Consider the following 15,271-nt stretch of genomic DNA (forward strand, 5'->3'; position numbering starts at 1 on the left):
TGCTTGCTGAAAAATTTTGTTTTATTTAAGAGCATTTCCAGTTTTTAATAATACCTGGAAATTATGAGGAAAATGAACACCTTCAAACTATCTTTTTGAAAACATTGAATCCTTAATTTTCATTTATATTTTTTATGGTCAAAGACATTCCAAGAATGATTGAGTAAGAAAAAAATGTCAGTATATAGGCCTACACACACACACACACACACACACACACACACACACACTATAACAAAAGACGCAGAGATAAGAAATAAGCAAAATATTGAACAGTTACTAGATCCAGTGTATCCTTTTATAGACAATAATATACTTTACGTTTGTTCTGGTTTCTATCAATGTCTTTTTTGAGGCTATATAGGATAGGGACTATAAAAAAAAACCTGAAAATGAATTGAAATAAATGGCAAGAGGCCGAGTGGTCGGAAGAATGACTAAATCTCACAGATCTCGTAATTTCCCATAAAATGAATATATAAAAAAAGAGTTTATCTATTCAGAATCTCTATCCTGATATAGACTTTATTATAATACACACATTTCAGTCTTTAATAACAACTTTAATCACTATTCATTATTTAAAATAAATTTGAAAAATTACGCTATCTCTAAATCTCACAGACTTCGTGACTCCTGAAAGCCCTGAGGCGCCTCCCGCTCCCCACCGTGACCTTGGGCCCTGGAAGGAGCTTCAGGAGGTCCTACGTCCTGAGTGACCCTCGTCACGTGACACGGTCAGTTATTTTACACCAGTGACACGCAAAGGATGTACAAATTTATCCCAAGGGTAAGTCTATTTTCTTTTTACTTTGTATCTTTGTGTTGTATTGTAGCGTCTGTCATACTCAATAGAATTCATAAGGCATTTCTTGGATTCATTTCGAATGCTTTAGATGAAGGGGAACGATGTCATGTTCATAACAACGGGGTTGCTCTACACAACAAGAAACGCACACACACACACACACACACACACACACACCTATACACCTATGAGCGTCGTCATTCCCACGCATACAAACTCCAGACATGAATAAGGACATGTCTGAGGCCTTTGTCCTGTAGTGGACTAGAAACTATTGCATTTATTATATATATATATATATATATATATATATATATATATATATATATATATATATATATATATATATATATAGAGAGAGAGAGAGAGAGAGAGAGAGAGAGAGAGAGAGAGAGAGAGAGTTTTCGTCTGAAGTAGGTGCTTGGAGGGGGAGTTGGGTGGTTTAAGTAGCTATCTTTTCCTTGGTTACTGTTTTATTCACTTATGTATTGCCCTGCTTCTTTAGGGCTAATGATGCCTTTCTTTGTTCTATAAGTAATTCATACCATACTTATTTCCTACTCAAATGGATCGATGTACATCTCTCTCTCTCTCTCCTCTCTCTCTCTCTCTCTCTCTCTCTCTCTCCTCTCTCTCTCTCCTCGTACCTTCACTTTTTTTAAGATATTGACTCAAAGGGCCTCGGTTAGAATTCGCCAGTCATCTCTATCTTGAGCTTTTAAATCAATACTTCTCCATTCATCGTCTACTTCGCGCTTCATAGTCCTCAGCCATGTAGGTCTGGGCCTTCCAACTCTTTCTAGTGCCTTGTGGAGCCCAGTTGAAAGTTTGGTGAACTAATCTCTCTTGGGGAGGGCGAAGAGCATGCCCAAACCATCTCCATCTACCCCTCACCATGATCTCATCCATATATGGCACTCGAGTAATCTCTCTTATGGTCTCATTTCTAATCCTGCCCTGCCATTTAACTCCCAATATCCTTGTGAGGACTCTTTTCTCAAATATACTAGATCTATTGTTTCGTTGTCATACCATGACTTACATCCCTGTAGTAACATCGGTCCCACTAAACTGATATAAATAGTCTGACTTTTATATGTAATTTCAAGCCATTCGATTTCCAAATTTGACTTATCCTAGCCATTGTCTAATTTGCTATTTTTCAAACTTTCACTAGTATTTAATTCATTTTCTATGAAAGTCAAGGATCAAATACAATTCAACGCCGTAATAAAGGCTTATGTTGATTAAAATTAAAACCATTTATAGCTCGTTAATTCTAATTTTAATCTTAAAGTAGAGTATTGTTTTGATATTTGGCACCATGTGGCAATTGCTTTCGTCTGAGCACCCAGAATCTCTCTCTCTCTCTCTCTCTCTCTCTCTCTCTCTCTCTCTCTCTCTCCTTTATCCATATTTCGTTTATATTAGTTAAAAAACCATATTTTGGAAAAGAAAAAAAAGGAAATATATCTATAAGGTATCAAAATGTCTACATATAAACTATTGTATATACAATGTTTTTGTTTATTTTAATGTTATTGTTCATAAAATATTTTATTCTAATTGTTCACTACTTTAGTTTGTTTATTTCCTTATTTCCTTTCCTCACTGGGCTATTTTTCCTGCTTTTCTAACTAGGGTTGTAGCCTAATACAGATATTATTTCATGTCCAAAACCAGCCCTTCATCTCTCTCTCTCTCTCTCTCTCTCTCTCTCTCTCTCTCTCTCTCTCTCTCTCTCTCTCTCTCTCTCTCTGTTATTATTATTATTATTATTATTATTAGCAAAAATTTAGAAAAATATCTTCAAACTTTGATTTTTTTCACAAATAATAAAAGAAATATACCCATTTTTATATATTAATTCATCAATTTATAAAATTATACAGTAAATTTTGATGCAAATATATTTTAAATATAAAGAATCTAAAGTTGAAATGATATATTAGATAAGGATTAAGCCTGAGTTTCTAGTTACTCTTTTAAAGTATATTTATTTTCATATAAATTTAATAGTATATTTATATATTAAGATGACAAACAAACTAATATATATTAATCTTTCAAGCTGTGTTATTTTTTCCTAAAAATTTGCAAGATAATAAAAGTAAATTGCCATTGTTTACATAAGAAGTTGACAATTACCTTTTAAATATCTATTATTGTCTACGGTTATTTTAACTCCCGATAGATTACGTCAAAGTCGTTATTTTCACTTAAAAACTTGGCGCCAAATTTAAACACTAACAAAATATCCTAATTATTCCAAATTATGAAAAATATACAGACTTTTCAACAAATTTTCTTGATTAAAATTAAACTTTGATAAAATCTAAGGGAATTTTATTGAAATTTTCACTATCTTTTATTCATATAATCTTTTTCATTTCGACCACGTGTTCTTGCTAAAAATCAGCTGATTTTTTGCATTACCAACTAATATTTGCAATGTACCTTTAATATATCATATTTATTTGATAAATAGAGAATTATTGGTATAAAATACTATTTAAAATTCATTTCTATAGTTTGATGATATAATATATGATAAAAATAATATTTATTAAGCATAAATTTAAAGTTTATACAATAGTTATATAGTAGAAAAGTTAATGGTTGCAAAATTAGTTGTTTTTACACTCAATAGGAGGCGATACCATCGCCATGTCCATGAAAATATTTTTAGGTGCTGAGCGTAAAATGTGTCTAAAAACATAATTAATTATTATAAACATATCACCATAATAATCAAATTGAATAATTATATTGTTTAAGTGTTTTAAATTTAATCTATATACGATTTTATTGGATATTTTGTATTTAAGCTTGTTGGCACTTAGATCATGGCGTCTCCATTTAGGGGAATTATTCCAAAATAAAAAAAAAATCTAGGGATTTTGAGGACAAATTTTCTGAACCAGTTTGATGGTTTAAAGAAAATATTTTATAGTTTATAGTTACTAAAATTTAATTCCTGAAAGTAATTAAATTTCATTATATAACTATAAAGCACATAAATATATATAATACTGAATTTAAATTGTGTTGATGATTGCTAGGGAGAAAATTGGCTACTAATTTGGGGGAAATTTCATAGTAAAAATTACAGTTTGATGAATTAAGCAAATTTTATTGTCTGCTGTTACAAATTTTTTTATTTATATTAGTAATTAAATTTTATAATATAACTAGAAAGAACAGAAATATATACATAGTCTGAATTTAGCTTGTGTTGATGAATGCTAGGGAGAAAATTAGCCCCTATTTTAGGGGAAGTTTCGTTTGTTTAGGTATATTTATCTTCATAACAACATGGCTAATTCAATATGGCAGACGGAGTGAGTCATCCAACTCATCGTTCACAAGTTTTATTTATTTTTTGTGCCTTTTAAAGTGACTTTTCTGTAAGTATTAGTGTCAGAGGTTAATCTATATAACTTTATTACTATGTTGATATATAATTAAGAGTGGCAATCTTAGAATTTATATGGAAAATATAGATTTAGAGTTTTTGAACCGTCTTCTAGTGACAGTACCGTGTTTCATGCTATAGCCTACATACAAATATATTCATTTATAATTCAAGGTTATTTTAGTATTCATATTGTATAAAGGTCAATTAGGAAGGTCATGTTAAGGTCCATATCAGTAACTGTTACTTAACTTATAGATTGTGTTATTTACTTAACCCCAATTTTAGATTTTCACATATTTTCGTAGTGGCAGAGACTGGCCTTCATGATTCTATTATATGATTCAAATTCCATGATCCAGGCAATTGCTGGAAGTTCATGGAATTATGTATGTAGTTTTGGCTTATCATAAGTTAATATATCAATTTTATTGTAACTACCAAATGTGTGTGTTAATGGCAGATCATTTCTTCCCTTACCTAATCTAACCTACCCCAGTAATTGAGGGTCTTACCTTAGGCAAAGACTCCTGTTATATCTTTGCTGAAGACTTTTATCTTGCCTGATGTTGAATGACTTATGAGTCATTAAAAACTCTTAATTTAATTAACATATTTCCAGCCTCAATTATATGGGATTTTTGAAATTTTATAATGTGTTCAGCATTTTTCAAAAGCTTGAGATTTTGGTATTACTCTCTGCAAGAACTTCTTGCGCCATCTACTGCCTTCGTAGATTTGAACAGAAAGTTTGCTTGTTACAAGCACTGTATTTGTTTTGAGAAGTTTGTTTGTATGTGCGTTGTTCATTCAGTATGTTGGGTGTATATTTAAGCAGCAAAACTATATATTTATTTACCAAGGCACTTCCCCAATTTTGGGGGGGTAGCTGACATCTAACAAATGAAAAAAAAAGGGGAGGTTTCCTCCCTACGCTTCTCCCAGCCTGATGAGGGACTCAACAAAGTTCGGCTGGTACTGCTAGCAAAACTAGACACAACATACTTTTCTTAGACTTTTCAATAACTATTGGGAAAAATCTGCCTGGCTGAGTTAAACATGATTAATATATATTTGGGTAAATGTGTAGGAGAGCTCCGCGGAAGATCTTGAAGAATTTAAACACCTACAATTCACTATTATATCATGTAGAACGCTTATATAATAGTCAATATATGAGCAGCTTCTATTTAACGAAGATATTTGTGTGTATAGTTATGTTTCACTTGGATTTTTTCTAAGTGTTTGTTTTTGTTTACTGTGTGATGTCTTGGCTAAAATGAGCTGTTTCACCGCCTTACTGCGTATGGCAGACTAGTTCGCAATGCTATTCTAACCAATAACAGGTGTTTTCTTGACGTCACACTGTTTGAAAACCAATCATGGCGGTTTTTACAAATCTAGCCTAGCCAATGCTGACACTTATTACTTCACTTATCCCTGCTATTTTTCCACCAGTTACCACAGTTTACGTGAAGATCCGCGGAGTAATATTTTTGCACATCTCGGATCTCCCTTCAAACTGAAAAGCTCATTTTGCCGTGAAGTATGGAGCAATTAGCAGGACCTTCATCCCGTTCGGACTGTGTCACTTGTGACAATTGCTTTATTTCTTATGGGGATTTTTGTGTACATTATTCAAGGAAAGTTGATTTGCTAATTGCATTTGCTCAACGTCATGGTTTGATTTTGGCAGAGAAAAAGTGCCCTAATTGTGAAAATGTGTGCCGTATAGATTACAACAAATTAGCATTCCGGTGTGATCGTAGTGTGGTTACTCGTGTGTCTTAGGTTCGGTGGTGCCCTGAGATTTACTGTGGCCTTAAGGGGGGGTCGCAGGGGGGGGGGCGGAGCCCCCCCGGTAGGCCTAGGTAGGGGTACAGGGCCCCATAGGCTAGGTTAGGTGGGTGTCTTAGGTTCGGTGGTGCCCTGAAAATTACTGTGGCCTTAAGGGGGGGTCGCAGGGGGAGCGGAGCCCCCCCCCCCCCCCCCGGTAGGCCTAGGTAGGGGTACATGGCCCCCAGGGTAGGGTAGGTAGTTGTATTAGGTTCGGTAGTGCCCCGAAAAATCACTTTTCTCCTCCTCCCCCCACCCAAAAACCCCGCTTCCCACTGGGGTCCCCCATAATTGTAGTAGTAGGTTTATGCTTACATTTTCTGTGTAAGAGTTAGGTGGTTGTAGGAGGATTATCTCACAGTTTCAAGGTAACTGTAGCTCTAATTTACTGTTTTCTTTCGTTTTCTACTTTTAGAAACTTTTAAATCGAGCGCGGAGGTCTCCTACACAATTACCTATATTTGTTCCTGCAGATATAAAAAGGTAATGTTTTTTTCATAGTGTGAACCCAGCTGTCAAACTATATAATGATGTGTCGTCTGTGACTGTCTAACGGCAAGGGAAGCTCTCTAATCCATACACTTAGTTTTCAGGGGCATGGCCTATTTTTATCATTTCCTGTAAATAATGGTTAGTATATCTCTTTTAATAATGTCATTATTGTTCTTAAAACTCTATACAGAATTGTTCATTACTTTCCTTCCTTCCTCACTAGGCTTTTGTTCCCTATTGGGGCCCTTGGTCTTGTAGCATCCTGCGTTTCCAACTAGGGTTGTAGCTTAGCAATTAATGATAGTAAAAGAAATTAAAGAAGAAAAAAGTTTGTTCATGTGACTGTATTGTATATTTAACCTGCTAATATAAACTTTGTTTTGGTTTAAAGGCTCCAAATTGGATGCTGGCGTTGGATTTTTGTCTTAGAGTATCGTCTGTATTTACTACCGAACTTAATGGCATCCTGACTCCTATGGACATGAATAACCTTATAGGAAGTGGGGCGAGTTTTTCAATATTTTGTGACGTAAGGAGTCTCCTACAAAATTTCAAGGTTTTAATTCTAGTAACCCTTGAGTTTTTAAGATTTTAGAGTGCTCATTATTATTGGGCTGAGAGGTATAACAATTCAATTATGCTGGGTTCTAGCAGGTATACAAGTTAAGTTTTGCAGGGTACCGACAAACCTGCTCATAAATGAAGAGGCAGATAGAGAGGTAAAGGAAGCTGCAACCGAGTTGCTTTGTCGGCTACCTATTGGACACACTCGTCTGATGCACAAGGTTTTTTATGACTGGCTGAAATTAGCCATTTTGTAAACTGGTACCCCTTCCATAGAGCTATTTTTTTTACCTAATGCCCCCACTGTTGTGTCCTTGAGAAATAGATGTGTTGGAGGTTCGAGGTAGGGATAGCGGTTGGCAAATTCTTGGTCGGATTGGAGTATCTCTCAGAGTTCTCGTAATTCTACCTTCTGAGAAAAATTGTCATAGGACGTAAAACTACGCATCACTTAAGCCTGCTCGCACTTTGGGTAACCACCTGTTAACAAACATTCTCCCGTGAGTGTATACTCGCCTGGATGCGTGCATTATACGATTAGTGTGCGTTCTAAGAACTTTGAATATAGTAATCTCCTTGTTGTGCACTGTTCCGTTCGCATTTGCTATTCACTGGGTGCACGTGGTGCTGATTTTGACTATTGCTCTCCGCTTAGCATGTGAACGCCGATCTATTTGCACTCCATGTGGCTTCTCAAGGCGAGAGAACACGTACCGAGAACGTATTTTCTTTGAAAATACTATATTGTACATGTAGGTATGAGATACACCTACTTACATACTTACTCCCTGTGTTCTATGTCACAAAGGGGAGTTAGCACACTACCAGTAGGGATAAGGACTGTTCCATTCTCTTCCTTTCTTCCACAATGACTCCAAGTTTTGGGAGAGAGAAAACAAACTGGGATCATTCTCGTTGTGTGTACAGGTTACGAGATGTTAGCGGCACTAGCGCAAGGTATCCGTGTGCCCTTCAATTTTGTGTTTCATCTTTAGGGCAAGATTCTGATTGTGTTTGCTCCTTACAAGACGAGTTTCCCTTGCTTTTCTTGATCAGCGTTTTCTCTTTGCATCGGCTATCCGCTGCTATTGCCAAAGTTACACAGTTAGCCAAGTTAGTTACTGCTATCAGGAACCTTATAAAAGGTTATCACGATGGGGAACCACATTACAATCGCTTACTGAGACGCGAAACCTGTCGGTGGAGAACCGCAAGATCTGGAACATGGATTAGAGCGTACACTCTTGCCTCTGGCGTTCGTCACATTTGAATCACCAGGGAACTCATTCGCCTGATTCCATTACCAGTTTCTTCACAGCACTCCTTCCATAGAGGAGGTAGAAGGAAACAGAAACAGGATGGCAAATCTGTCGAAGAGTCTCGAGACTTGACAATATGTTTGTTTGGCTTCATGGGAGGAGTAGCGTAGGACTCTCAGTATGGGGTATAAGAACGCCAAAAGAACTCCATCTCGTTTATCATGTCCGAGACTATTCGCATCCCTCGATTTTAAACCATCCAGTATGGTCGTGGGATATTTCTCCTACCTTAGGTTAATAAGTCTCCGATTAAAGAACGGGGTTTGAGATTAGCGTAGGAATAAATCTCAAATTTTAAAAGTCATTTGTCATTTTCATAATTATTCAAACCTGAGTTTTAAGGTCCATTTTCCTCTTCAACTGCAAGCCTTAAATGAAAGCCTGAAGCTTAAGATTAAAGCTTGAATCTCAAGCTTAATATGGGCCAGTAACTAAGGACATCTCATATATTGACAGCTGAATTTTAAGTCAATCTTTAGACTTATTCTTAATAAAGAACGTTACTTTGTAAATTTAGGGAAAATACAAATTACTTGTGATATAAATCATTCTACATTTCAAGTTTAAAAGTCTATTACGTTTTATTAAATGAAACCAGACGGGTAAAAAGACATAGAAATATACCAAAGTGTTTTATGTATATAAGAACTTTGATTGTAATCTAACAGTTTTTTTAGTGATAGATAGTTAGGCAAATTGAACATTCGCAAATGCGAAATGTTTTTTTAAAAAGATTTAGACCTGATGTATTATAATCTGTAAAAATAGCATTTTTTAAAATGGTGGAAAGTCTATTAGTAAGTATTCATTATTTGTTAATAGTTATCTGCATCCAGGAGTCTATAAAACCAGGCCAGAAGGGATTTTTATTCATTAATACTGTTGTGCGAGTTTTAATGCAATATTTTAATGATTTGGTGCATTGTAAGCTAAGACTCAATAGTCGTTAGACAATTAGGCTTTGTAATTTTAAAAAGCAATGTTTAAAGTTTAATAAATTTTTCCAATATGTCATTTTTATATTTACCTCCGCCACCAATCTTGGAAGGAGGTTAAGTTTGTTTGTGAACAGCTTCCTGTCCACAATTTTAATCGTAGAGTAACGAAAATTGCAGGGATTAACTGTTATGTAATTGGCTGGAAATTATTAAATTTTGAAAGGTCAAGGTCAAGGTTACGGTTAAGGAAAATTTCCAATTCATGTAATCAGCCATAAGTTTGGACATCGTTGCCACAGAGACTTCAAACTTGGTTCATATTTGAGTGTATTGAAATCAATGCCAATTAATACATGTTAAGGTCTAAGGTCGAGGTCGAGAAATAAGGTGCCGCGGCAGAGGTCTGCACTTTACCGAATGCTCCTCTTGTTTTAAAAGCAACACTAAAAGTTAAATAAATTTTTATACATGTTTTTATATATTTGTACGTATAATTTAATTTTGTACGTTAGCAAAACTGTCATGTAAACTGAAGTAAATTTGTTCACATATAAAATGTATTTGCCGATTCACTTATGGTTAATATTAGTGATTTTCTGGATTTTTTATATATATTTTTAAATCCAGGTTTAGGTGACACCAGTGTACTTATTTTATATCAGTAATAAATCAAAATTGCAATTGATTATATTTGATTTTCAATTTGCAGGTGATGCACAAGGCAGGATGAGTCGAGGACGTCGCCAATGTAGGCGACCTGTAATAAGTCTCCGTTGGGAGAAGGGTCTGTTTCTCTCTTTGAGCCTCAGCCTTCGGCTCCCCCAGCGAGATAGCGTACTCCCTGTTCTAACAGTTTCTACAGCCATATAAAGGTTTGTCTCGGTTAATAGGTCTAGAAAATAACTCGCTGGATCATTTATATTATTTGATAATTTGTGATATTTCCTCAATCTTAGAGTACAGAAGTCCTAACTTAAGAACAAATAGATTCCAAGAATCTGTCTTATATGTCGATTGTTAAATTTTATTGTAGAATGAGCTTAGCTTAACTCGCATGCCTACAACGTTTAGCTTCAAAGGTCGAGAAATAGATTTTTAATTTCAAATAAAAAATGTTATGTTCATAGCTCTGTCTATCACCAGCGTAATTCAAAAAGTTACATGTGAATTTTTATGAAAATTACGGGATATTTCAGAAATGGGCTGACTTAGAAGTAGTTAGAATTTGGCTGTGATCGTCCCCGCGTTTATACCTCTGCCAATGAAGTTGGGAGGAGGTTATGTTTTTGTCCCTTTTTGTCCGTTTGTCTGTGAACAACTTTTACGGATTCATTTTTATATCGAGACGTTGAATTGATCTAATTTTGAAAGTCCTAGGTCAAAGGTCAAGGTCAGCTGAATTAACCCTAACCTCAACCCCAGGTTCACATATGGTTTTCACACAGACTTCAAATACGCCTACGGTCTAAATTGATTCTTGGAAAGGCAAGCTGTTTTCGAGAAATAAGCTACCGTGGCGGAGGTCTGCACCCTGAGTGCTTTTCTAGTGTTATCATAGAGTAGATTCATTCACAGGCAATATATGAGAAAGGGGAAGGTTGGTCCTATGTAGACTTCAGCTTATTCCAATTGATGTTTACCAATAGATCATTAGAAGTTCTCTCGTTGCTCTTCACCACCCTAGACTGATAGGGTTGCACAGATACCATCTGTTGGGTTCTACTTGCTGAGGGTCATCATGGGATTTAAAACTTAGATTAACTGTGGGCGCTAATTTATCTTGACTTTAACGAAAGAGGAAGCCAATTCACTCTTAAAGTATTTTATTTTTCTTTCCTTTCCTCACTGGGCTAATTTTCCCTGTTGGTGCCCCCGGGCTTATAGCATCCTGCTTTTTCCTACTAGGGTTGTAGCTAATAATAATAATCTCCGTTGTGAATTAGTGTTCAAACTTATAGATCATGTAGTTGTGAACTACTCATTATCGTCAAGTTTACTTAATTTTATTTATTTAAATTTTTTTTTTTTTTGCTTTGTCTCCAGACATCTTGATGTTTTTTTATGTTTCTTTTCCTTATAAGAGCTTTTCTTCATCAGCATAATTGATGTAGAACAAAACGGAAATTGAATTGAGAACCCTAAAATTGCACGAGTTAGGCAGGCACCCTGAGGAGAACTGAACTTAATAATGATTGGACAGTATTTAGGCCGATTTAGTGTTATTCAATGTAATACATTTGCCATACGATATAAGTCTTGCAGTTTATTATATAAGTTATTAATACATACATATACCAAGGCACTTCCCCCAATTTGGGGGGGTAGCCGACATCAAACAAATGAAACATAAAAGGGGACCTCTCCTCTCTACGTTCCTCCCAGCCTGACAAGGGACTCAACCGAGTTCGGCTGGTACTGCTAGGGTGCCACAGCCCACCCTCCCACATTATCCACCACAGGTGAAGCTTCATGATGCTGAATCCCCTACTGCTGCTACCTCCGTGGTCATCTAAGGCACCGGAGGAAGCAGCAGTTCCTACCGGAACTGTCACAATCGCTCGCCATTCATTCCTATTTCTAGCACGCTCTCTTGCCTCTCTCACATTTATTAATACTTGTAATATATTAAGATATATTTTATGATTTAAAAACTGACATAGGTTTTTGTGTTTAGAAAAGCTATACTGTATAAATGTACATGAATAATATGCAGAATATCATTGGTTTATTTAAAACTTCTATTCCAAAGTTTCATTTTAACCAGAGTAATTTTATTTGTAATATACAAAAGATATAAACTTATGGGTTTGAATCTGAAGAACTAATCTTGTCGGTCATTTTGAGAGAGAAGAATAATGTACTAATGTATGGAATAATCAAAACTATTTTATAAGATTCTATGGTTTTATATAGGGAAGAAGGGCTGAACTTAGTGGCCTATTCATAGTAAACACTAGAAAGATTTGAACTACTTATTTAAGTACGGCCGTACTTATTTGAATTGTTACTTAACGAAGCAAGCTGTTCTTCCTCCTATCAGACCAATGATGAATATTTTTAATACTTTATTACAAAAATCTTAAAACAAAGGTAGAGACCATTTGATAACTTTTCTCTTTTATTGCAGATAATCTTCCTTCAGTAATTGGTGCGATAGAGAGAATCTTTAGCAAGAAGAATTCAAGAAGGCTTTGCAAGTGCCCAAATGCAATATAGTGCAGTTGGAGTTTTACGAAGACCCTGATGGGCTCCAGGAGTCTTACGAAGCCCCAAGTCAACTCGGTCTTACAAAGCCGCCAATGGATGCCAGGAGTGTTACAAAGTCCCCAATGGACTTAAGGAGTCTTCCAAAGCTCTCGGCCAACTCCAAGTGTCTTCAGAATCCCCCAGTGGACTCCAGGAGTGTTAACGAAGCTCTCTGTCTACTCCAAGAGTCATTAAAAAGCCATCAAAAGTTGCAAAACAGATGGAAAATCATGACTCGCCTCACCAATGCCAAAACAAAAACTGTATTTTGTCGCTCGGGTAGATTGTATAAAAAATGTCGGCACCAAAGGTATTGGGTTTTATCACAAGCTTTAATTCATTTTAATTTATTTATTTAATCTTTTTAATCCATTCTTATTCACATTTAGATATAATATGAATGTGTGTGATTTATAGTTGTTCCGTAACTGGAATACAAATCACGCTCTTTAATAGGGGTATTACTTTCGGCGTAGCTGAAATGACGAGCCATTAAAATTTAACAATGGTTTACTACCCACACCGCTAGTTAGGTAGGGGAGGGTAGCTTGCTAACCCCACCCCCCCTCACACACGCCTGTGCTTGAACTCGCTTTGCTCTTGGCTCGGATGGTAGTCGGACGTGTCCGCTTTCATCCTCGCCGCTCATTGGCAGCCATTAATGCTTTTTTTTTTTTGCTTTCTCTTTTTGACAGGTTTGTGTGTGAAATTGGCCTCTGCTATTATGTGCACCTGCCCTGGATTACCCTACCGCCCCTGCGGAACATTCATGTTGGCGGTCGAGACAGACCCTCACACCGTTTGCCCTTACTGTAGAAGTCAACGGTATGATAGTGATAATAGTGTAGTGAGTGCAGGGAGTGGTCTACCTCCCAGTGGGAGAGGTTCTCACGGCGACGTAAGAAGTCCAGACGGGATATTTCTCCTTCAAAGGTTTCTTTGAAAGGAGAAAAACCCAAGGACTCTTCTTCTGTTGCTCAAACCTTCTCCGAAGCTCCCAGTCGGTCGGTCTCTTTCGAGAGACTGTCGAGTGGTAGTGTAGACTGTTGTACTGTTTTCCAAGCTTGGGCTTCGAGAGATGGCGTTGCCTCCCCTAGCAAGGCAGCTCCACCTCTCCCCCTGGGGGAGGATGTGTCACTAATCCATCTTTTATAGCTTTGGTCTTCCTTGGGGCGTGAGGGTTCGCCCTCCAAGGAAGCCTTACTTGACTACATCCAATTGGGTGCTGCTGTCCAGCAATCGCCGACTCCGGCAGAGGTTGATCCTCTGTCGATTGTCGACGTTGTGGTGTCAGAGGTATCCAATGCGGTATCTCCTAATACCTCTGCCTCTTCAAATCCCGCAGTAGCTGAAGGCTTAGTTTCTCCCGTTCCTGTTCAACCAACAAGGGAGAAACTAAGTCCAACAGTCTCTCCTGCTAGTGTTTCTTTCCCTCCGCGCTGAGAAGTCTTCCCAAGCAGGGGTGGGAAAGAACTTGCCACCTTCTATGTTGGAGTCCTACATCCTTCCCAGGAAGGAGTCAAAGGACTCGAAGACTTTACCAAAGTCTTCTACAAGACACAGGACAGAGCCAACTTGCCACTCGGAGAACGTCCGCGACTCTCCCCAAGAGGAGCCTTTGGGGACAGAAGACTTCGCTGCAAGACCAACGTCAGGAGGAGAACAGCAAGAGTCAGAGCATGCGTTTTGGCAAGTTCTGACTCTAATGAGGGCTTTCAATGGGTTTGCCGACCCAGAGATCCCTCCTCGAGAGGGCAAGGACACGGTCTTGGACCGCGTATTTGGCACTCAAAAACCTTCCTAGGCCAGTGCTGCTCTGCCCTGGTCTCAGGGGGTTAAGAGTACCAGGGACAAGATCGCTGTACAGCTCTCCGAGTTGTCCTCCTCCAACCGTTCCAGTGCTGGCAACAAGCTTCTCCCACCTCCTCACGTACAGCAGAAGAGGTACTTTGAGATCCTTAAGGAGCCTTGTTTAGCTCTTCCTCTCCACCATTCATTGGAAGAGCTTACCAGGGGAGTCCCTCTTGAGAGAGACTCCAACTGGCAGGTCTCGATCTCGGTAACCGAGATCCTTAACCAGGAGAAGGTTGCGAAGTGTGCTATGCAAGCCACGTTGACATCTGGTTAGGGACCTCAGGTATCCTGATACGCTCTGAGGATTTCTCCAAAGAACGTACCAGGAAATCTCAGGCACTCGCACGATCGAGTTTCTGGCCCAGCAAGTCTCGAACTTGTGGGCAAACACCATCCTGAAATGTCGGGATGCGGTGGCTGAGAAATTCCATCAGAAGGTCCCTAGCACCAAGATCAATAGGCTCAAGCATTCTTCCTTAGAAGGAACGATCCAGTTTGAGCCTAAGGACGTGGAACAGGCCGCTGAGAGGTGGAGGAAGTCTCACCAAGACTCCCTCCTTCATAGGGCTTTGACATTTAAGCCCTATAAGCCTCCAGCACCCCAGCAGTTCCATCCGACCAAGACCGCAAAACCAACGGCAGCAGCGAAGACAGTGGTGTCTAAGCCCTTTCCTGTCAAGGATAGGAAAGGCAAAAAGTCTTCCAGAGGAGGTAAGAATCCTTGAGGGAGCAGCCGAGGCCGCAAACGCTAGGATTGGCAGTCCCCCTGCATGTCCACCAGTGGGGGGATGCCTACAAA

The 15,271-nt window shown here is 37.9% G+C and overlaps 1 protein-coding gene across 1 annotated transcript in view; it reads left to right on the forward strand.

Moving 5' to 3' along the window:
- Positions 1-13,423, forward strand: part of LOC137633951 (elongator complex protein 2-like) — a 281,330-nt gene extending 267,907 nt beyond the window's left edge. Inside the window, exons 6-7 of the mRNA XM_068366208.1 lie at positions 10,082-10,244; positions 12,500-13,423. The gene's annotated coding sequence lies outside the window, so the exon portion shown is untranslated. The remainder of the gene's footprint in view (positions 1-10,081; positions 10,245-12,499) is intronic.
- The last annotated feature ends 1,848 nt before the right edge of the window (positions 13,424-15,271 follow it).

This window comes from Palaemon carinicauda, chromosome 43, assembly GCF_036898095.1.
Source record: "Palaemon carinicauda isolate YSFRI2023 chromosome 43, ASM3689809v2, whole genome shotgun sequence".
Classification (NCBI taxonomy): Eukaryota; Metazoa; Arthropoda; class Malacostraca; order Decapoda; family Palaemonidae; genus Palaemon; species Palaemon carinicauda.